This window comes from Lemur catta, chromosome 11 (genome assembly GCF_020740605.2).
Source record: "Lemur catta isolate mLemCat1 chromosome 11, mLemCat1.pri, whole genome shotgun sequence".
Lineage (NCBI taxonomy): Eukaryota > Metazoa > Chordata > Mammalia > Primates > Lemuridae > Lemur > Lemur catta.
Window position 1 is genome coordinate 9,736,794 of NC_059138.1, and position 24,468 is coordinate 9,761,261.

Consider the following 24,468-nt stretch of genomic DNA (forward strand, 5'->3'; position numbering starts at 1 on the left):
TCTGCCACTTATTTATTGGAGAGTAAAATTTTTAACACCTTATTTGCAAAAACAATGCATGTGCTATTTTAAAACAATTCAGTAATTGTGAAGATAAGAACCAACAGCCAACTTCACTCTTAGCTCCGCCGTTTATATAAACACATGCAGAATGTCTTAATCATACGCTCCATTTTAACACAACTTGATTTTTTAAGTTAAAACTATATCTAGGACCCATAGATTTAATTTGTCCCTTATATAAAAATCTATCGTTATTTATCAACCCTCCACTGGTTCATAAACAGGCTCAAGGGTTTTTTTTGGTTTTGGGTTTTTTTTTTAACGAATTGCCCCACTGTTATTGTCTCCATCCCGGATTTCGGGCGCATCTTGGGCCAGAAATTGACACACAGCAGGACCTCTCAGGGCTGCGGGCGGCCGGCCAAGCCCCGCCCCCTCCCCGCGGCGGCCAATCCGCTCCCGGGACGGCGCCCCCCGCGCCCCTCCTCCTACGCGACTTTCCACGTCCCCCCGCATCGCGTCAGCCGCCCAGTCCCTTCTCCGCAGAGAAGCTTCTTCCTCTTGGGAAGCGCCGCTGCCCGCCAGCAGGTCCTTTCTGCCCCGAGCCCGCGCTGCAGGGAAGAGCGGGGCAAAGGTGAGCGAGGTGTAGCCCGGGCGCCGGCCGCGAAGGGCCCGCGGCGACAAAGGCCACAGCCCGCGGACAGCGTCGGGCGGGGAGAGGGGTCGCGATGGTGGGTGCTCGGGAGGGGTGGGGATGCGTTTGGGGCCTGTGCGCGTGCCGGAGGGTGACAGGGGCGTTCCACAGAGGAGTCTTTGCTTCTGTCCCTTCTCTGGTCTCTCTCTGCGGCTGGCTGGGTCTCTGTTTCCTTCTGGCCGCATTGTTATCCCCCTCCGTGTCGGGAGGTGGATGACCCCCTTTTCCTGTGATTTGTTCTGTGCTCCGCGGGGAGCCATTGAGATCTGAGCTCACGAGAACCATGGAGACGATGTTATGTCATCTGCTGGGGGCTTGATACTGAATTCTTTTAGGGCACCTTGTCTCTGCTCAACCCCGAAGTCCTCCTCTACCCGAATCGACGCCTTGCGCGCCTGGGCTCTGCGCGTTTGCGGTGGGGGCGGGGCGGGGCTGGGCAGGGCCGCGGGCGACAGTGGGTGCCAGGGTTGGGAGGATGTTGGGCTGGAATGCGTTTGGCCTGAGGCTGCAAGCGCAGGATTATCGGTTCCCAGTTAAACATCCCGAGCTGGCGTCTGCCTTGGCCCAACCTGAGAGGGAGGAGAGGCCTTAAGGGAGCGTAGGAGAAAACGATCTTTGCCGGTTGGATCCTCCTGAAAACTTGGAAGAAGTGCAGCTCTAACTAGATACAAAGGACAGAATGTATTTGTCTAGTCGACCAGCCAGCCATCTGTCCATCCTGTCACACTCCGAACTATCGATCTGTCGATTGATTGTGTTTCAGTACTTTGCTTTCTTTTTGCTTTGCTTTTGTTGTTAGAAGATTTATGAATAAAAAGCATATAAAACACCTAAGAGCGGTCTGAACAATAATGAAATGAATGTCTGAACCATCTCGTGGGGCAAGGAATCAGGCTTTGCAGTACATCAGGAGCCTGCAAGTCCAAGATTATGCCCGTTCTCCTCCCTGAGACATGATACGGGTCATGATTTTTCTTATAAATATTCCCTTTGTTTTCTTTATGGTTTTACCACATTTGTGTGCGTATTCTAAAAACATACATATGTGTTGGCTTTTTCAAGTTTTTACTTTCATACCAATGACATTATCTTGTACATATTCTTAAGTTTTTCAGATGCACCCTTGCTGATGCTTCCTTTACGTTATGGTATAAATGCACTACAATTTATCCACGCCACTGCTGATGGACATTCGGGTTGCTCCTAGTTTGGGAGATACATTAAATTATCTACAGCTGTGTAACAAATTACTCTAATACTTCGCAACTTGAAACAAAAAAAACCCGAATGAAACAAATCCTACTATCTCCTATCTTACAGTTTCTGGATCAGGAATACAGGAGGGGCTTAGGTGGGGAGTCTCATTCAGGGTTTCTCACAGGCTGGAATCAAGGAATCAAGATATTGGCTGGAGCCGCAGTCATCTCAAGGCCGGGAGTAGGGGTCGGGCCCCCTATCAAGCTTACTCACATGACTGCTGGCTGGTCTTCTGGCCTCACGACTTTGCCTGGACACATCAGTTCTTTGCACGTGGGCCTCTTATAGAGGCTGGTCACAACATGGCAGCTTGCTTTCCCCAGAGTGAAGGCTCTAGAGAGAAACAGAAACCAGATTCTTTTTGTAACCTAATTGCAAAAATGACATCCCATCATTTTTTCCATCTTCTGTTCGTTAGAAGTGAGTCCCTGGGTCCAGCTCACACTCAAGGGGAGGGGTTTACACAAGGGCATGAATACCTGGAAACAGGGATTATTGGGGGCCATTTTAAAGGTTCCTCACTGCAGGGGATATTAAGGAATAATGTCCTCTACCATTCAAGTACACCTGTGCAGGAGTTTCCCTAGAGTGTACAGCTAGGAGTAGAATTGCTGAGCTATAAAATGTATATATATTTGACTTTATTAGGTCATTTCCAAGCTGTTTCCAAAGCGTTAAATCAGTTTGCGCTCCCTCCAGCAATGGATGAGAGTTCTTGTTGCTCCACATACTTGTCATAACTTGGTCTTGTTAAATTTCATTTTTAGTCAATCTGGCAGGTATCAAATAGCATTCCACTGTGATTTTAACTAGCATTTCCCCATAACTAATGATCAGATATTGTGCTTTCTCTCTGTGAAATTCTGGTTCCTGCTTTTATTCATTTCCATATTGGATTGCTTACCTTTTTCTTACTGACTCATTGGAGTGCTTTCTTTATGTAATCTGGTTACTAATCAATTCCTTGTTAACCATGTGTGCCACAAATATCTGCTTCCAATTTGCTTCTGAGGTTTTCTTTCTCAGTTTCTTTCTCTGTATCAATGAACATAAGTTTTGAATTTTGATTTCAAGTTACCAGTACTTCCTTTTATAGTTTGTCTTGTTTGAGAATTATTTCCTCAAGATTATAAATAATTTTACTATATTGTTTTCTAAAAGCTTTTATGGTTTTGTATTTGACAATTAGTCTTAAGCCATCTGGAAATTGATTTTTATGTTGTTTATTCCATGTGGATAATCAGTTTTCCCAGCACCAGTGATCTGTATGAATCAAGTTTTCCATATATGGTCCATAATTTGTTTTAAGCTCCCTCTCTCAGTACGTATTTGTCTAACTCTCCACCAATACTGCATAATTTTTAACTACTATAGTTTTATAAAAAGTCTCGAAATCTGATAGGAAAAGTTCTCCCTCCTGTTTCTTCTTCTTCAACGGTGTTTTAGCTATTCTTGGACTTTGGACCTTATATATAAAAAATATTTAAATAAACTTGTCAAGTTCTCCAAAACAAGAAACAAACAAGCAAATAAATCTGTTGGGATTTTGATTGATTGTATTGACTTAATCTTTTAGTCCATTTTGTGCTGTTGTAATAGAACATCTGAGACTGGCAAGTTATAATAAACAGAAATTTATTGACTAATGATTCTAAAGGCCAGGAAGTCCAAAATCAAGGGGCCAGCATCTGGCAAGAGCCTTTTTGCTGTATCATCTATAGCAGAAGGGCAAAGAGAAGGGGAGAGAGAGAGACAGAGAATAAAAGGCAGCCTAACTCCCCCTTTTACAACCAACCCACTCTGTCGATAATGGCATTAATTCATTCACTCTGCCCTCATGACCTCTCATTAGGCCCAACTTCTTAACACTGCTGCATTGGTGATTAAGTTTCCAACACATGCTCTTTGGAGAACACAATCAATCTGGGGAGATATGACCTCTTTAAGATATTCAGCCTTTCCATCTATGAACCTGGTATATAATGCTATTTATTTAGATCATCTTTAATGTTTTGTACTATTTTTGTTTTCTTTTTTGCTCCTTTTTTGTTAAATTTATTTCTAAGTACATTATTTTTACTGCTCTCATAAATGTTTTCTTTTATAAAAGTTATTTTATAGTTTATTGTTGCTGACATATAAAAAATCCAATTGCCTTTCATATATTAATTATACATCAATCAAACTTGATAAAATTATTTATTATAAATTTACCTGTAGATTCTTGCAGACTTGCTGCATAGACAGTCATATCATCTAAAAATAATGACAACTTTGTGTTTTCCTTTCCAATTTTTTATACCTTTAATTTTTTTTCTGTCTTACTGCAATGGCTAGGAGCTCTAGTACAGTGTTGAATAAAAGTAGTGAAGGGCATCTTGTTTTGTCCTTAATATCATAAAGAGAAATATTTCACCATATCAACTTTAAACATGGTATTTGCTATAGTAATTTTGTAAATGCCTTCCCCATGATAAGGAAGTTCAATTCTTCTTTTGGTAAACATTTTTATTATGAGTGGATGTTTTATCAAATGTTTCTTCTGTAGCTACTGAGAATATCATATAATTCTTTTTCCTTTAAATATATTAGCATGGTATACTTACTATTGAATTTCTGATATTAAAACAATTTTGTATTCCTGGAATAAACCCTTCCTGGTAAATACGTCATAACTTTTGTATGTAGATAGAGATATAAAGGTAAACATTAGATATTTGCATCTATATGTGAGTTGAGATTGGCATGCTATTAACCTTTCTGTACTATCCTTATCTGGTATTGGTATCATCACAAAATAATATGGGTAGTATTCTCTTTTTTTCTATTGGGATTTCTATTGTGCAAGATTGGGATTATCTGGCTCTTAAATATATCCTCGAATCACTTGCAAAACCATCTGGGTTTGGAGTTTACTTTGTCAGAGGTTTTAAACTTGTTGGTTCAATTACTGTAATGATTATAGGATTTCTTATGATTTAGGTTTTCTTATGGGATCAGTTTTGGAAAATTGTATTTTCCAAGATATTTAAGCATTTCATATGTTTTCTTATATATTCTTATATGTATATGTTTATTCAATATATAAAGATACAGTTGACTCTTGAACAATGTGAGGGTCAGGACACCAACTTCCCTGCATAGTCAAAAATTCACTTACAACTTCTGACTTCCCAAAATTAACTACTAGTAACCTACTGTTGACCAGAAGCCTTACTAGTAACATAGTCAAATAACACATATTTTGTATGTTATATGTATTATATGCCATATGCTTATAATAAAGTAAGCTAGAAAATATTAAATGTCATTAAGACATTCATAAGAAAGAGAAAATATGTTTACTATTCATTAAATGGAAGTGGATCATCATAAAGGTCTTCATCCTTGTCTTCACATTGAGTAGCCTGAGGACAAAGAGGAAGGGGAGGGATTGGTCTTTTTGTCTCAGGAATGACAGAGGTGGAAGAAAAGACACTTGTAAGTGGACCCATGCAGTTCAAGTCTGTATTGTTCAAGAGTCAACTACATATATATGAATATATGTATTCAAAATTAATAAAATTGTTCATAGTATCCTTTCATTATCTGTTTAACTCTTTCCAACCTATTAATATGATCCTCTTTTCATTACTATTATGTGTATATTTTCTTTCTCTTTGGTTTTAATTTTGCTGAAACTTGGTCTACTTTATTAGCTCTTTCCCACACTGATGGAAAAAATGTTATGTCTTTTTCTCACTAATTTTTGCTTATTTTATTACTTCTTCCTGCTTTCTTTGAATTTTTCTGTTACTTATCTTCTAAGCTCTTAGATGATATGCTTAACTCATTAATTTTGAGCTTTTCTTCATATGTAAGATTTTTAAGCTATAAATTTCTTTCACTGCTTTTTTTTTTTTTTTTTTTTTTGAGACAGAGTCTCACTTTGTTGCCCGGGCTAGAGTGAGTGCCGTGGCATCAGCCTAGCTCACAGCAACCTCAGACTCCTGGGCTTAAGCGATCCTACTGCCTCAGCCTCCCGAGTAGCTGGGACTACAGGCATGAGCCACCATGCCCGGCTAATTTTTTTTTTTGTATATATATTTTTAGTTGGCCAGATAATTTCTTTCTATTTTTAGTAGAGACAGGGTCTCGCTCTTGCTCAGGCTGGTCTCGAACTCCTGACCTTGAGCGATCCACCCGCCTGGGCCTCCCAGAGCTAGGATTACAGGCGTGAGCCACCGCGCCCGGCCTTTCACTGCTTTTTGACTATATCTCACAAGTTTTGGTATGAATTTTTTGATCATGTAGCTTTAAATCTTTATAATTTCCATTATAGTATTTTGTTTGAGTCATGAATTTTTTAGAAATGCACATTTTAATTTCCAGTTCATATGAAGTTTGTTTTATCATCTCATAATAAACATTGCCTAACTTATATTATAGTTAAAGAATGTATGATACCAGTTCCTTTCAATTTATTGAACCTGGTTAGTTTTCTTTGTGTGCTTGAAAAGAATGTGTAGTTTTTAATTACATAATGTTCTATGTGTATCTTTAAAATAAGTGTGTTCATTATATAATCCAATCTTATATATCTGACCAATTTTTGTCTGCTTGAATTACCAATTATAGAAATAGGTATATTAAAATATTTCAGTATGATGCTAGGTTTGGCAATTTCTCATTGTAGGTCTACATATTTTTGCTTTATATATTCTGAGGATATGTTATTAGTGACTTGTGGTAAATTGAACATTTTATCTTAATGTAGGGATCCTACATCATGGATATCTATTCATGTTTATTGTCTTAAAATTGTAATTTGTTCAAATATCAAATCAAGGTTTCTTTGATTGGTGTTTGTTTCATTTATCTCTTTTATCCTTTGGCTTTAAATCTTCTGAATCTGTGTTAAGTATATATGTAGTAAACTTATCTGGATTTTTAAAAATCCTAGATTTAAAAAAAATTTGACAATTTATAACTTGTCATTGAGTAATATAGTCTTTTTATGTTTATTGTGATTAGTGATACAATTAAATTTATTTTTTCATCTTATCTGCTTTTTATTTTTCCTAACTTTTTTGTCTCTTTCATTCTTCTCCCTCTTCTTTTTCCTTTTTCCTTTGTTTTCTCTTTTTTTTTTCTTTTTTTTATTGGAAATTACATGCTTTAGGTCTTATGCTTTAGGAATATTTAAATTTCATAGCACATTTAACTCATAGCATTCCTAGTTTTTAACATACTTAGTTTTATAATATACTTTATGTAGCATACTCAAGTTAAATAACATGGATTCTCAGGATTTTATGTCTAACTCTCACCTCCTTAACATACTTAGTTTTATAATATACTTTATGTAGCACACTCAAGTTAAATAACATGGATTCTCAGGACTTTATGTCTAACTCTCACCTCCAAATATCAAATGATTTTTATTATTACTTAATACCATCAGTGTTTGATTTTCCAACATATTTACTAATATATTTGCTTACATATTTTTCTTTTTATGAAAAGTTGATGTATAACTTACATATATAAATTCACAAATATGTGAATTCACACATTCACATTAAATATGTATATGTGTATTTAACATATAGTTAGGTCAGTATATAGAATATATACTTTACTCTCACAGATAACCACTGTTAAGATCTCTGTCATCATATATTGATCCAATCTTGATCTTCACATAAATTGATTCATAAATAGGTAGTCTTTTGTGTTTGGTTTGTTTTATGCAACACTAGGTCTATGAAATTCATCCGTATGGTGGCATATAGCAGTACCTCATTCTTTTTTCTCTATTATATTGTATAAGTACATCACAATTTATCCATTCTACAGTTGATGGATAATTGAGGCTAGTTTTTTGGCTATTACAAATAAAGCTGATTTGAAAAACATATCTTTTGGTAGACATAATCACTCATTTCTATTGAATATACACCTAGTCAGCCTGAATAGAAAATGCCAGTTTTGCACAATGACTGTATCAGTTTACCCTCCCATAAGAAATACATATAAGTTCCAGCAGCTCTAGATCCTTGTCATCATTTGATGTTGTCACCACAGTTAATTTTAGCCATCCAGAATGGATATAGGTTTCTTATGGTTTTAATTTGAATTCCTTTGATGGCTAATCATATTAAGCATCATTTTGCATACTTATTGGCCATTTGAATATCATCTTTGATGAAGTGTCTGCTCTTGTTTTGTCCATTTGAGGGGATGGGATGGTTTCTTTTTAAATTAATTTTGTGAAAGTTTTTAATAATATTCTGAATATGCATATGCATTTTTTGTTGTGTTAATGAGTTATTAATACAAATATCTGCTTCCAGTCTCTGGCTTGCCTTTTCACTTTGGTAATGATGTTTTTTAATAAAAAGAACTTCTTAATTTAATTTTAATAATACTTAATTGTGTTAGTAAATCCAAACATTTATGATTAGCACTTGAGTCCTATTTAAGAGAATTTTGCCTACTCCTAGGTTACAAAAAATTACCTTATACTTAATTGTTTCATCGTTCACATGTAGGTTTATAATTTATCTCAAATTATTTTTTCTGTATGACATGAGGCATGGTTCAGGGCTTATTTTTTTCATACAGATATCTAATCAGTCAAGAACTACCTACTGAAAAGGCCTCTTGACCCCACTGAATTGCATTAGTTACTTTATTGTAAATCAGGTAACCGTACATATGTGAGTCTGTTTTAGATTCTTTATTCTTTTTATATATTATTGAATTTGATTTGCTATATTTTGTTTAGGGCTTTTGAATCTATGTTCATTGAGTGGTGTTAGCCTCTAGGTTTTTGTTCTTGTAATGTACTTATCAGATTTTGATATTAAAGTTATGTCAGGTACAATAAAATGAGTTGGGAGGGGTTCCTTATTTTACTATTCTGTGGAAGAAGTTGTATAATATTGGTATTGTATGTTTCTCAAATGTTTAGGAAAATTCACCACAAAAATCCTTCTGGGTCTAAAGTTCTTTTTCAGGAATGTTTTTGATTTTGAATTAAATTTCCTTAATGGATAGAATTATTATATTTATATTTTCTATTTCTTCTTATGTAATTTTGGATAAATTGTGTTTTTAAGAAATTTGAAAATTCATCTAAATTTTTCAGATTTATTGGCATATGGTTATTCATTATATTTTTTTTATCTTTTTAATGTCTTTTGGGACTGTAATGTAATATCCCCTTTTTATTTCTAATATCCATACTGTATTTTCCCTTTCTATCTTTATTGATAAGTCTTCCTTTGGTTCATTAAAATCAACTTTTGGTTTTATTGAATTTCTAATTTTTTTAAATTTGATTTCTGCTTATATGTTTATTATATCCTTTCATTTATTTTCTTTGGCTTTAGTTTGTTGCTCTTTTTTTTTCATATCTTGAGATAGAAGCCTAGTTTACTTTCAGCCTTTCCTCTTTTACTAATATATGCATTTAGAGCTACAATTTTCTCCTAGTAATTGATTTGCTGTATACCACAAATTTTAATACATTGGATTTTAATTATCATTTAATGATAATTATTTTTTAATATCCATTGTGATCTCTTCTTTGACCTATGGGTTGTTTAAAAGTATACTCTGTAATTTCCAAACGTGAGAATTTTCTAATAAGTTATTGATTGATGTCTAGTTTAATTCCATTATGATCTGTATGCTTTTAAGTTTTTTCAGTTTTTTGCTTTATACCCAACATATGGTCTGTTTGAAAAATGTTTGACATGGGCTTGAAATCATGTATACTCTGTTGTTGGTGAGCATATATGTACCATATATGTTAAAAGGGTCAAGTTTGTTAACTATGCTTTTCAAATAATGTGTATCCTTACTGATCTTTATGCACTTACCAAATTATTGGCAAAGATGTTTTAAACCATCAACTATAATTGCAGATCTATTGCTTCTTTTATTACTGTCCACTTTTAATGAATTTTAAAGTTATGTTATTAAGGATACAAATTTAAGATTGTTATATTGCTCTATGCTCTATTGATTCAATCTTTTTATCATTATGAAATATCTTTCTTATCTTTAGTAACATGTCTTGGAGTAATATAATTGTTAATATGGCCACAGTAGCTTTCTTTCGGTTAGTATTTTCATGGTGTATCTTTTTCCATCCTTTTACTTTCAATCTCTGTGTATCCATATTTAAAGTATTTCTCTTTTAAACAAACTTTTTCTTCTAATTGGATTTTAATTATTTACATTTAATATAATTATTGATATAGTTGGTGTCTTACTCAGTTTGGGTTGCTATAACACAAATGCCAGACTGGGTACCTTAAACAGCAAACATTTATTTCTCACAGTTCTAGAGGTTAGGGGGTCCAAGAAACAGGGGCCAGCAGATTCCATGTCTGGTGAGGGCTGGCTTACTGGCTTGTAGACAGCTACCTTCTCACTATGTCTTCACATGGCCAAAAGAAGGAGCTTTAATTTCTTTCTCATAAGGACACTAATACCATCCTGGGTGCTCCATACTTATGACCTCATCTAAACCTAATTACCTTTCAAAGGCTCACTTTCTAATGCCATTCCATTGTGAGTTAGGGTTTTACCAAAGGAATTTTGGAGGGACACAAACATGCAGTCTATAACAATTTGGTTTAAGTTGACCAAGTTGTACACTATTTTCTCTTTGTTCCATCTGTTCTTATTCTTTTATTTCTTTTTTCCTGCTTTCTTTTGAATCAAACATTTTATGTTATTATTTCTTCTATGTTATCTTTTGAATTACAAAAATGGTTACTACAGATGTTAAAATTTACCTATTGACTTATTACAGTCTACCTTAAATTGCTACTTTTACCTATTCTCAAATAATACAAAACTTTAAAACAGTTTATCTCCATTAACACAATCTTAACAGCTGTGCCATTGTTGTATATTTTGTTTTTCATATGCTTTTATATCCCACAAGACATTATATTTGTTGATTGAAGCAGTAAATATTTATTTATATTTACCTATTTATTTACTCTTTTTAGTATTCTTCCTACAGCACTATATTCCTATGTGGAATAGTTTTCCCTAATCATGAAAAATTCCTTTAAGTAGTTCTTACATTATATTCTGCTGGCAACAACTTCTCTCAGCTTTGATATATCAAAAATTATCTTTATTTTCCCTTTAACCTTGAAGGATATTTTTCTTGCACATAGAATTTTAGGTTGGCAGATTTTCTCTCTCTTTCTCTGTTTCTCTCTGTTGCTCTCTTTCTAGCAATGCCATTGTGTCCTTGTTTTCATGGTCCTTTTGAAAAGTCAGCTATATTTTTGTTTATTTAAATGGAAAGTATCCTTTATCTCTAGCTGCTTCTAAGATTTTCTCTATGAATTTGGTTTTCAGCAATTTGGTTATGATGTGCCAGAGAGTAGTTTTCTTTGTATTTATTCTGCTTGGGAAATGTAGAGTTTCTTCATTGTATGATTTGATATTTTTCATCTCTTTTGGGATAATTTTCATCTATTAGTTATTAACATGTTGCTTGTGTTTCATTCTTTTTTTCTTCTCCTTCTGGGACTCTGATTACACATATGTTATAACTTGCCACCATGTCTCATAATTCTATTAATATTATACTCTTTCTATATCCTTTAATCTCTTTGTGCGTCATCCTTTCTTCCCTCTTATGTTATTAATATTATGGATATTTTCTACTGACCTTTGTTATATTTCACCAATTCTTTGGTCTTTTTTGTCTAATGTGCTATTATAGTCATCTATTAAATTACTAATTTCAATGATTATTTTTATGTCTAAAATGTCCATTTTACTCTTTTATGAGTTTTAGTTCTATGCTGAAGTTCTGCAGCCTTGTTTTTGTTATTTTTGAGCATATTAGTCACAGTTGTTTTAAGTTACCAGTCTAAAAACTGAAATATGTAAACCACCTGTGAGTCTGTTTCTATTATCTGTTGGTTCTCTTGAGTTCTTGGCAACATATTCTGTTTCTGAGCCTCCTCCTTAATTTTTGGTAGAATGCAGGATATTGTGGATGAAAAATTATGAATATTCCAGTTGACATTATTGTTTTTCAAAAGGATTTTATAGGAGAATAAGCAGATAAAGTACCAGAAGATTACTCTCAAACTATCAAAGGTTAGTTGTTTTAGGCTGTGTTAGGACCAGTCCATTTAAGGTTTGCTCCTTCTCTAAGAACATAGTCCTTACTCCTAAGGTGTGGTTCTTATCCATATGCCATGAATTTTCTTCTGTATCAACTGAAATCACAGTGTGTTTACAAGAACCTTTTTTTGTTGGGGCTTAGACTTTACTGCTTTATTCCCAGAAAAGTATAGCTACTGAAATGATGGTTCAGTTGTTTAGATTTTTGGACACTTTTCTGCACATCTTCTTGGGGGTCTGTCTCTGTGCATGCATAGGTTAGAAGTCAGCCAATAACTTAAGGGGAATTTGTGCACAGATTTTTAGATTCACTTTTCTGAGGTTTCTTCATGTTTGAAACTTTACCCTTTGATTTCCAAATGGCTTGGCAGTCTTGAACTAGTAAGAATAAGACTTTCTGTCTGGCCTCAGTTAACCTGCAGTGTGAAATCGAAAAATGTCCAAAATGAAAAAAGCCATAGTGATTGTGGAACTCACATTCTGTGTTTTCTGTCCATCAAGGATGGTAGTTCCTCAAGTCCTGCTTATGTGGTTTGCTCTTCAAAGTCTTCAGTTGTTTCCTATATATTATTACTGTTTTAGTGGGAAAAAGATTCTCTCAATGCCAGAATTAAAAGTCTCTTACCATTCTGTCTTACATCTCAGATTATGTATCTAAGATCATTTTCCTTCTTTCTGAGATACATCCTTTAGAATTTCCTTTTATGCAGGTCTTTAGATAATAAATTCTGAGTATCTGTTTGTCTGAAAATGGCATTTCATAAGAATTTTGTAAAAGAAGGTGGTTTTCTGGATATAAAATTCTAGATTGATTATTTTCTTACTATATGTTGAGAATATTATTTTGCTGTCTTTTCTTTTGAATCAAACATTTTATGTTATTATTTCTTCTATGTTATCTTTTGAATTACAAAAATGGTTACTACAGAAGGCAGTGGGGAATTGAATCATCAGTTATTTGTAAGTGATCTGTTGTTTTTTTCCCATTGGACTACTTTTAATTTTTTTCTCTTTAGTGTCCTCTGTTCTTTTGTTCACTATAATATATGTAGATAAATATTTCTTTTATTTATCTTGTTTGGATTTGCTAGGCTTCCTGGATCTGAGGATTGGTATCTTTCAAAATCTCTGGAAAATTCATAGTAATTATTTCTTCCAATAAAAACTCTTCTATTACCTTTCCATTATATCCATTTGGAGCTCAGATCAGATGTATGTTAGATCTTCTTACTATGCTCTCAAAAGCTTCTATTCTTTTTTATATTTGCCATCTCCTTTGGCTTTTAGACTGAATTATGAATAATTTTTTCTGCTCCAGATCCAGTTCATTAATTTTTCTTGAACTTTGTTTAATCTTCTATTTAGTCTCTTTAATAAATTTTTATTTTGAACCATCCTATTTCAACCATTATATTTTTCATTTCTAGTTCTACTTGATTTGTTTTATAAATATAAATATTTTCTGTTCAAGTTTCTAAGCTTCTCTTTTATTTTTCAAATGTATTAAATGTGGTTACTTTATATTCTACACCTAGTAATTCTAATATCCGAATTCTGCCTGTTTCTGATGTCTTTTGTTTGTGATGGCTTTTATTCATGATGTTTTATTTCCTTGAATGTTACATGATTTTTAAAATTATTAGTATGAGCTGCTCCTTTTGTGTGGATTTTTGGTTTTCTGTAGAAATTCTTTCTAGATGCATTAAAGTTCAGTTTCTTCAGAAAAGGTCTACATGTGCTTCTTTAAACTGGAAAACTAACAAACTCGGACCACTTTGAATTATTTGCTTAGGGTTTCCCAATCCACAGAGGTAGCACAGATTTATGTTGCAAACCTATGTGGGGAACTGATTTGGTTGTTCCTTTGGTTACTCATTCTCAGAGATGTTTTTCCCCTTCATCCTCCAGCAGGGTTAAGACAGGCAAATTGCACTGATTTCTTCTGTGTTGTGCAGTGTTTTTCTTATTTACTTTTACCCTTTAGGAATACCCCTTTGGTGTCTGAGCATTATGCAGGAGTGGCCTTTTAAATTACATACTTAATGTGAGCCTTGTCTTAAACTCCTAGTCTGGAAACCATAGAGTCGCTCCCCATACATTCTCCACAGTTTTGTAGAAACACCATGGTGAAAGCCAGCTTTTGTACTTGCTTCCATCAGTGTTTCCTGTCAATATTAGTTTGCTTTGGCTTTGCAGACTCCTTACTTTCATACTATTCCATTGATGAATTTATGATATTTTGTATATATATTGTTTGCATCAGCAATATGATTCAGGGTACTTAATCAACTATATTTCTAGAACTAAAATACTATTATAATACCTTATTTTAAAGTATGATATTTGTATGTGTGCTTATATATCAATATATTATAAATGTACAGCTTGATAAATTTTTCAAACTGAACATATCCTTGTACCAGATCCTAAATTCATTTAAATGAACATTACCAATAACCCAGAGGTCCTCCTTGTGCCCTTTTCCAGTTAATACCTTGCCCAAGGGTAAATATTCTGAGTTTAATATCAAAGATTAGTTTGTAAATATGATCATGCAGTATGTACTCCTTTGCTTCTGGCTTAGTTCACTCTACAGTATATTGATGAGATTCAGCCATACTGTATATAATGCAAATCTTTCATTCCCATTGCTGTACAATATTTCATTGTGAATATACCACAATTTATTTAAATATTCTACTGTTGATGGGACCCAGCTGATACAGAAGGGTTGCACTAGGGCTGAGAAAGCAGGGATGGTAGTATTTGGGGAGTTTCCAGTATTAGACTATTATGGATGGTGCTGCTTTGAAGATTCTAACTCACGTCTTTTGGTGATCATGTGTATGCATTGCTATTGGGTATATACCTAAGAATAGTATTACTGAATAGTCTAATTTTAAATTTCAAAATGCTACTTGTAGTATTTTTAATACAAAATGTCTAAAGAAACAAATTACTGGTCAACCCTTTCCTACTTCCTGAAGTAGCCAATATGTCCTTATTTTTACTATGCTTAGATAAACATAAACATATATCATTTTTCCCAGCAAAAGTAGGATCATAAATTTTTCACTGAAAATATATATTGAGAACATTCCTGAAGGTATGAATTGAGCCCATTTTTCATAAACTGCATAATACTTTTAGTGTGGATTTTTAGTAAATTGTTCATTCTCATGTTGCTGAGTAGTTACAGAACTTAACGTCTCAAAAGTTTTTTCCGTGTTCTCAGGATTTCATGGCAATCTTCATTACTCAGAGCTACTCTGGGCAGAAAACTGGAAAGAAAAACAAAGAAACTCTCAAGGGGCAGTAAAAATAAGAAAGGATATAGGATTTAAAACTGAGCTAGTACTGTGGTGTTTGAAACCAAGAAAGTAGAACCAGGTCAAATTTTGAGGAAAGTATTGGGAGATGTAGAAAGTAAACAAAAGGGTTAAGAGGTGAGGGGGAAGATTAAAAGAAAAGAGCATGAAGGAGAGGAAAAAACTTATAGCACAGAAAATTTGTAATTTGATCAGTTTTCTACTCAAGCTGCTGTTTGTTTTGTTGAGCAATGATCCCACGGACTTCCTCTCTTACCCTCATATTCATCTATCTTGTCCATCCATCCATCTATCTATCCATCCACCATCCAGTGGACATTAGGGATCACCTGTTTATGACTTAGGTGAAATGGGGAATCAAAAGAAGAATAAAACACAGTTGTTGACCTATGTTTCCTTTAGTTTGGGGAGCTGTAATGAAAGCCTTCAGTAATACAAGATGTCACACTCCATCCCCGTTGCCGCTGAATCCATCTTGCCCCGGAAGGTCTAGTCTTAGCACTGTTTGTATAGGGGAGAAAACGTTAAAATGGTCTATTCTGAGGACCGTTTGGTCTGAGGACATCTCCTGAGGTACTGGACAAACAGGGGCCAGGGCAGTGAGGGGTGAGGAAAGTGGAGAATCCGCAGGGCCGTGCAGATCTCCTTCCGGCCCACGGGGCCAGCCCCGGAAAGGGACAAGTCGCTTTGCCCACCCCCACCCCAGGTTCCATAGTTGAGCTCACCAAGCTAGATGAGCAGATGGGACTCAAGGCAGGACCTGGTCAGGCATAAAGCCAGGTTCTGGCCGTGAAGTCAAGTGTCGTATCCCACTCTTAATTAAAATGAGTCAGAAGTAGGAACAAAATTCAAAAAACCTTCACACAGGAGAAATCGTATTTGTAGAGAAGTCACTACCAACTGTTTCAGCAAGGATATTTTATCTAGTTTTATAGTTGATTAAATGTATCTTTATTACAAAATAATAATATAACTATTAATTAACATGTTAAGAGGTATTAGAAGAAAAATTACTTAAAAGTAATCCACTTTCCTGTTTGAAGTAACTGATTCTAATAGTTTATCTTCCACATAATTTTTGTGTTTATATAAGTATATAAAAACATTTTTAAAGGTTTTGGTACAAAAAGACAAACTATTTTACTACATTAAATGTTTATCTAAAAAATAATATATAAATATACTGTGTGTGTACACACACACGCATATTAATGTATAGAGAGCGCGAGCCTGAGAGACTGTTGGCAAATATATACAGATTTAACCCATCCTTGGAACCAGTTATGTATTATTTTATATAAAAGTCTGTCATTATTTATCAACCACACCCTTATTAATAAATAGTCTCACCAATTTACTTGGTAACAAACAGTCCTACTGCACTCCCACGGCGGGCGCCGGGGCCTCCATCCCGCGGCTGGGGCCGCATCCCGGGGCAGAACCTGCCACAAAGCGCGGCCCCTGCCGGCCGGGGCGACCGGCCCAGCTCCGCCCCCGGCCCGCGGCGGCCAATCGGCTCCCGGGACGGCCCCTCCGGCCCCTCCGCCGCGCCGCAGCCCGCGCCCCCCACGCCTCCCTCCGGCCCCTCCGCGGCCTCGCAGCCCGCGCCCCCGACGCCTCTCTCCGGCCCCTCCGCAGCCGGTTTTCGGCTCCCGAGGCCGCCTGCCCCGTCGCCCGTCGCGTCTCTGCAGAGGACGCCGTGCCCCGCCGAAGTGGCCGGGTGTGAGCACCGCCGGGCCCTCGGTGAGTGTCGGCCACGGGTGGCGTCTGGAACCCGAGCGGGCCGCGCGCACCGGCGCATCGGGGGCGGCTCCCGACGCGGGGCCGCTGAGGCGCCGAGGCCAGAGGGAGGCGCCGGCCCGGGCCGGGGAGCGCCTGTGGGGCGGCGAGGCGGTCGGGTTTGGGCCGAGACCCTTGGTTGTCGGGCCCTCGGCGGAAGGTGCCTCTCAGAGAGGGTTCCCTGCGGTTTCTCCATCTCTGCTTCTGCCTTTTTCTACCCCTCTGACTCTCATTTCTTTCGTGCGGCATTTCTTCTGCTCAAGGAACCTAACCATCAGGAGCCTAATACATCTCTGCCCTTTTTAAACATTTTTCATTATGAAATATTTCAAAGCTACGCCCAGAAAATAACACAACAGATTTATCCTGTGCTGACATTTTATCACCTTTGCATCAGCGCTCTCTACCTCCCCCTTCCTCCCTAAGAAATAAGACCGTCAAAACCCTTTTCCCACCAAGTCTCACACCCCCATCCTCAGAGGTAAGTTAGCTTGTGTCTTTCCACGTATAGTGTGTCCTTTATTTTTATGTGAGCAATATATGCGGTTTTGTTTTGAATTTATGAATTTTACGTGAAACTCAATATTACAGGGTTTTGACTTGAGGTACTGTTAGTCCTGACATTTCAGACCCGGAAAGGACTTAGTGAGCCTGTCACCAGCCCTCTTCATTTTGCTGAAAAACCTGGACCCTGGAGAAGATAAAGAATGTGCTCACTGTCTCTCAGTCCTTGACACCGCAGTATCCTGAATTCGGGTTCCCTTGACTTCTGTTCCTGCCATTTCCTCTATGAAACCCTGCCACTGAGCTCATCCACCCACATGACCCTATTAGTTGTTCATAATGATTCAATTTGGAGAAAGGGCATGGAAGGGAGATGGAGAAAGGAAATATGGCTTGGATTTGGACCAAAACCCTAGTCAGGATTAAAAGGTATGCATTTTCCTGAAGCATGAAATACTGAATCTTAGGATGGCTTGAATATTTATTTTGTTTAACAGGCACTCATACCACCTTACTGTATGCCTTTGATCTAAGAACTTTGAAAGTATTAACTTATCTAATGTAAGCCTTACAATAAATTTGTGATATAGGTATTAATTTTATCATTCTCATTTTACAGGTAATAACACTTAGGCACAGAGAAATTAAGTGACTTGCCCAAAACCACACAGTTGGTAAAGGTAGCAGTGAGATTTGAATTCAATCCATCTGGTAACAGTCTGGGTTCCTAACCATTATGCCACCCTGCATTTCACATTCTAAAGCGAGCACCCGTATTGGAGGTGGGTAGGGACAGGCCATTCCTAGAGGGAGGAGCAGCTGTCAAGTGATTATCAGAAAGGAACGAAATGGGATTTGAACAGTACACCGAAGAATACATTTTAGCTACCTCTTGTTTGTTTGAAATATATTATTTTTAATTTGCAAAAATAACACATGTAACATGCAAACAATGAAGAGTTTGCAACAATAAAAAATTGCCCCTCCCCTATTCCTCAGATTAAACAATATTATAACAGGCCCTCCTTTATCCCCACCATAGTGCAAATATATACTTTTTTTTTCCTTATGGAAACGAAAGCTTATTGAACGATTTCTACAATTTGTAGTTTTGCCTTGGCAATATATCAAGGTACATTTCCCCAACTAGATGGAGATTCAAGGTCTTCATAAGAATTGAATACTACGGAGAATGTATCTCCCATAATCTGTTCAGCCTTTTCCTTACTAATGTATAGTCAGAGAAGTTTACGTCTGTAATAAAACTGCCGTCCACACTGCCAGGATGGGACCGCTAGGCGTCCCTAAGCCGCCGCAATGCCGAGGCGCCAGGGCTGGCGACACAAAGAAGCGCTGTCCCCTGCCAAGCGCCGCCCCCTCGGGCTCCCACTCCAGCCGGGGAGGAAGTGGGGAGGAGGAGACTCTTAGGGAAACCCCTCCTCTCCTCTCGCTTTGGTCTCCTCCCCAAATCCCGGCTCCGCTGCTGGGTCACTGCTGTGCAGGGAAGCCTCTTCCCGGCCCGACCGTGCGTCCCTCTCTGCGCGGAGCCGTGTCCCTCCTAGCTGCCCCTTGGAAATTCCAAGGTGACTTGGTGAGTGGCCCTCTCCGAAAGCCTCGCAGGCCAGAGAAGAGGCTGGCGAGGGTGGTCTCGGCCTGGGTGTTGGGGGAGGGGGGCAATGGGGGCGCGGGCGGACCAGTGCGAGCGGGCGGGCCGCGGGTCTGGGTATGCCCAAATCGGGGACAGAAGAGTCTCGCTCCCTTTGTATCCGTGTTTCTAGAGGTGATTTTTCTCTGCTCTCTCGCGTTCTGCATCGCCCCTGCCGCATTGCTCCTCCTCTCCGAGTTCTGACATCTGATGTCGGTGTGCGCTTGCTTTGTGTGGTCGAGTTACGTACAGGCCTGACCCAGAGAAACAGCATCTAATCCGCTTTTTTATCGGATGAGAATACCGTATCCCGGGGAGGAGTCAGGGCTTGCTGGGGGTCACGCAGGTAGCTGGTGACAGAGCATCACTTCTGTCCTGCTACCCTTTGATCTTTGCAAACACCGTCGCTGGGACCGAGATCTTTCTCCTACTTGTACTGTTTCCTGGAGACAGGGGTCTGGGGGGAGGGTCTGGGGGGGCGGTGGCGCGCGGGGGAGAGGTCAGGAGTCTGGAACCTCGCCTCATCCGCAGACCTCTGTGCCAGCCGCCTGGACAGTTCCCAGCCAGCGCGCGGGCGCCGAGCTTTCCCCGCTGCTCCCGCCTCCGCAGCTGGCCGCCCCCACGCCCGCGGCCCCCTCCTGCCCTCCCCGACGTCAGCGACTTGCTCTTGCGGACTGGCTCTGGGCCTGGGAGGGAAGGCGAGGACAGCCAGGCTCCAAGCTTAGCCAGACAGCCCCTGGGAGTTTGGAACATCCTTTCTCAAGTATTGTCCATTCGATAGAACACCCTCTGAGGCAAACAGCTAGGAGGACTCAGCACCCTGATTAAAAAAACAAAACAAAACAAAACAAAACAAAACAAAACAAAACCCGCAGGTCTTCCCACTCCGGGGCTAATCCCCCTCAAATATGTTGTTCTCCTGAGAGTTACCAAGTGAGATGAGTGGGCAAAGATGAGCGGGAGAAAGAGCCCCGGGGGACTCAAGATTAAGAAGGAAGTGTGGTAAAATAGAAATAAGGAAACAGAGGAAAGCAAAATTTCCAATGCTGCTTACTCCTGTGGGGGTAGGGAAGGGATTGAATGGGAAGGGCCGCAAGAGGGGCTTCAGAGATAGTGGTAAAGGTCTATTTTTCAAGCTGGGTAGTAGGTATATGGGAGTTGGTTTACTTTTTTAGATTGTTTTATTATTTTACCATCTATATCCTTCTACATCCATTACATATTATTTTAGATGTCAATAGAATTAAACAAGTTTTAAGTGGAAAATAAGACTGAGCTGGGAATGTCTAGGACAGAATGAAGAAGAGATTGAACTAGCCTCAATTCTGGCTTAGTAAAAGTTGATGGACATTGGAACAGATATTGGATGTACAAGGAAAAAGAAACATTCATGGAAGGAAACCACCTGAAGAAGAGAAGACCTGTGGAGTTTGATATCTGTGATATTGATCAGTTTTCAAGGTCAGGCTAGTTATTTGCTGAAGAAATAATCCTAGATTTGCCTTTATACCCACATCCATCATTCAATCATCCAGCCATAGAGTACTTGTTCATCCACAGAATGAAACATATTCTCTGACCTCAGACACATTGAGATCAAACTATAATACAGGATAAGCATGGTACAGTATCCAAGGTGGCCCTCCACCCACGTTCCCTTCCTTAAATCTCTTAAGGGGAAAACCTTATTTAGGTGCCATGGTGCTGCTTGGTGATAGGAGTAGCTCTGCTCTCTCCCTGAGTTACAGGTTGTGCCTGGGTGCCTTCTGCCTTGGAGGTGACTTTTGTTCCAGCAAGCTAAAAGGGGCCAGAGTGGGCCCAGGGGAGAGAAAGCAGGAACCACAAGAGGCTAGGGAGAAAAATAAAAGGAATTTCCCCCAGGTTGTGTTCATCTGAGTTCCCCAAGCTAGGAGAGCAAACAAGGATTCAGGAATAAAAAGAAGGCATTTGGTTCAAAAGTCAAGCGTTAGAATTACTGATAGCTGGGTAAAGGGAGAACACAACTGTTGCAGAGTTCAAAGGCCCCCCACAGAGGAGGAAATCAAATTTATAGGTGGGAAAATGTATGACCTGATGGGAGATGAAGAAAAACTTTTTACGGCCAGTGAGATACGATCAGTTGGTCAGTCTATCTCATCATTTATATACTGTACTTAATCATTGAATGTGTTTACTTGCTTGATTGGATTTATATTACCTCAGTGTTCTTTTTAATTGTAGTAGTAATATATACAATTCAAAGGATGCAGACTTGTATAAAGACAAAGAAAACTGTTCGCCATTTCCCTTCCTAGTCTAATCAATGTTAGCATGTTGAAGTGTAGCCTATAAAGATTTTTATGTATACAAAGGCTGGTATTTAACAGGTACTTATATGTTCCCGGTGCTTAAGAATGTGGACCTGAGCACTAGATCTCCTAGGCTTGAATCCTACACCCACCACTTACCACCTATGTGACTTTGAGGAAGTAACAAATTCTCTGGGTACCAGGGTTTGGATTCTCCTTTCTTTTTTTTTTTTTTTTTTTTGCCCATCTATAAAATAGTGATAGTGATAGCATATACCTCATGGGTTTGTCATCAGTATTAAATAAGTTACATAAACCACTTTTAATAAAACCCGGAACCTGGTAAACATTGTATTGTTAATACTACTACTAGTAGTAGTACAATTTTGATGACTATTATAATTGTCTTTGTCCACACAAAAATATGTTCATGTCATACATATTATAGTGACTTGAAATTTCCACTTAAAATGTATTTAAGACATTCTGCTAAGTAGATGCTAAATAGATTTAACTTGTCCTTGAACTAGCTCAGAAAACGACTAATGAGACAGAAATGTGAGTTCCTTGCTCTGGGTGTCCTTGGTGTGTCAGCACTGGAGGTAGCAGAAGCCAACAGAGAGGGGGACTGATGGGCAGCTCTTTAATGGGGTGCATAGGTAGGTGGCTGGGGGTCATGCCACAGGGTCTTATGCCGGGTATAATGGAGTATCTGGGGGCATGCGGAAGTTGGATAGGTATGGGTTTGGGTTAGAGATCCTGTACCTTCAAGAATCAAAAATCGTTCTAGGAAATATTTCTTGTGAATCTATATTTATTTCTAGGTTTTCATTTATCTATCTCCATTTGTAGTTTTGTGTGGCAGTTAGCACCCTTGTACATATGTCTTGAATATTTACTGCTGCTTTTATAAGAAAGGTTATTAGAAGAGGGTTTGCTGGGTCTGAGGATAGGCACACCTTTGAAACTGAGTTGGCACCGTCAGATTGCTTTTGAAAAAGAGTGCAGACATTCTCTGTCCTTCCAGCAGACTGTGATGGTGTCCCCATAGCATTTCCAACGTTGGACATTATTAGCTGCCTTTGTCATCTCCTTCATCTTTTCACCTTCTTCTTCTCCTCCTCCTCTTTCTCATAGTTCTTTTTTTGTTTGTTTGTTTGTTTCTTTTACAATCTTATGGGCAACATACATTATATTTTCCATTGCTTGATTACTAGTGACATTGAGCATCTTTTCATAGAAGCGGTCATTTAAATTTCTTCTTCTGTGCATATCTTCTCTTAGAAAGATAGGATTTCCCTGGCTAGAAAAATGTGAGAGAGGGAACGGGAAGAAAAGAGAATGGAAAGAGAATCTGAAATGGAAACAGGGCATGTCCAGGGATGCCAGGTGGCCTGGGAGATGCAGGGAAGAAGGCAGTAAGGCCTAAGGCTGGGAAAGGTAAGGACATCCAGCCCAGAGGCCTCACACACGAACAGGAGGTAGTGAGATGGTCCCTGTGGGCGAAGGTGGAGCGCTTGCGGAGGCGGAGTTTCTCTTCAGGGAAATAATATGGTCAGAGTGGTTTTAGAAGAATAAAGGTGGGAACAGATCCTGGGGACTTAGGAACTGGATTGGTTTAGCCCAGGTGTGAATTACTGAGGACCTAAACTAAGCTAAGGACAGTGTGATTAGAAACTGGTAACAAGGACGCTGACAGGACTTGTGACCGGCTGGATGTGGGAACAGGAGTGAGAAGGGACAGGGACACACTGTGACCCTGTGCACTTTGCTGCCCAGGTTATTTGTGGACACCAGGAGGAACAGGGAAGAGACAAGCTTCTTACTAACCAAGTGTTTACTGCTTGTATCTTCTCTGTAGTTCCCTGAGGTAGGTAGGTAGGTAATGCTTCTGTTTAACTGCTAGAAGCTTCAAGCTTATGTAATTTACCTTACAGGAGCTAATTTGGAAGAAAAATAATAAGTTCAAGACTTCTTTAGTTTTAGAGACCAGCTATAAATGGCTGGTGTGCTCTTTCAGTAGGAATCTTGAACTTATTAGTCACGTCGGGACCAAGGCCTTTCCATCCGTGGCCTGTGGAAGGCACGATGCTTATGCCAAGGACTTTTTCAAGGGCCCATAGAGATACTTGAGAAATAAATACAATAATAATTGGCATTACTATTTAGTTTTGGCTCTAAAATATGAAAACTATGAAATGAGAATCAATGAATGCTCAATTCTGATGTTAGTTTAGATCTCTTTTTCACTTTGCAAGAAATCTCTATTATTCATATACTTAAATGGTTTATTCTTAACCAAATAATTATAAGCATATACGGGTAGCTGTGTACATATACATAGCTATATGTAATTGAATACTGATGAAAAGACATTTAACCTGTGTTATTTCGTCTAATCTTCAGGATAACCTTATGTGGTGCAGACTCTTTTCCCTATTTAATGAATAAGGACACTAAGTCTGCAATGTGTTACCTGGGTCTCACGACTAGTAAGCAGCAAAGCTGAGATCGAAACCCAGAAAGCCGTACCTCCAGAGCCTGAGCTTGTGATCAGTTTGCGTGTTACCTTGAGAGCGAGTGTGTTCTCTGACAAGGGAAACAGAGAAGAGAGGTACAAGCCAAAGATTAAAAACTTAAGGACTAGTCACATATTCCAAGAAGTGGTGAGGGAAGGACAGAAAGTAAGTGTGGTTCCAGAGGTTGAAGACAAAGAGTTTGGCTTGGGCCACACAGTTAGAGGTGGTGTGACGTCATGGACAGGAAGAACAGCGATATACAGTGCTGCTGAGAGGTCAGTGAGATGCCTTGGATGTC

The 24,468-nt window shown here is 38.4% G+C and overlaps 2 protein-coding genes across 5 annotated transcripts in view; one reads left to right on the plus strand and one right to left on the minus strand.

Moving 5' to 3' along the window:
* Positions 1 to 2,189, minus strand: part of LOC123646921 (olfactory receptor 6B1) — a 70,508-nt gene extending 68,319 nt beyond the window's left edge. The window contains exon 1 of the mRNA XM_045564105.1: positions 2,168 to 2,189. The gene's annotated coding sequence lies outside the window, so the exon portion shown is untranslated. The remainder of the gene's footprint in view (positions 1 to 2,167) is intronic.
* LOC123646919 (TRPM8 channel-associated factor 1) overlaps positions 525 to 24,468 on the plus strand; it is a 46,906-nt gene continuing 22,962 nt past the window's right edge. Inside the window, exon 1 of one of the 4 annotated variants that reach the window (XM_045564099.1) lies at positions 525 to 637. The gene's annotated coding sequence lies outside the window, so the exon portion shown is untranslated. Of the gene's footprint in view, positions 638 to 17,038; positions 17,179 to 17,798; positions 18,148 to 19,224; positions 19,310 to 24,468 lie in introns of those variants that run through there. The other 3 variants (XM_045564102.1, XM_045564103.1, XM_045564100.1) reach the window with 3 other exon arrangements.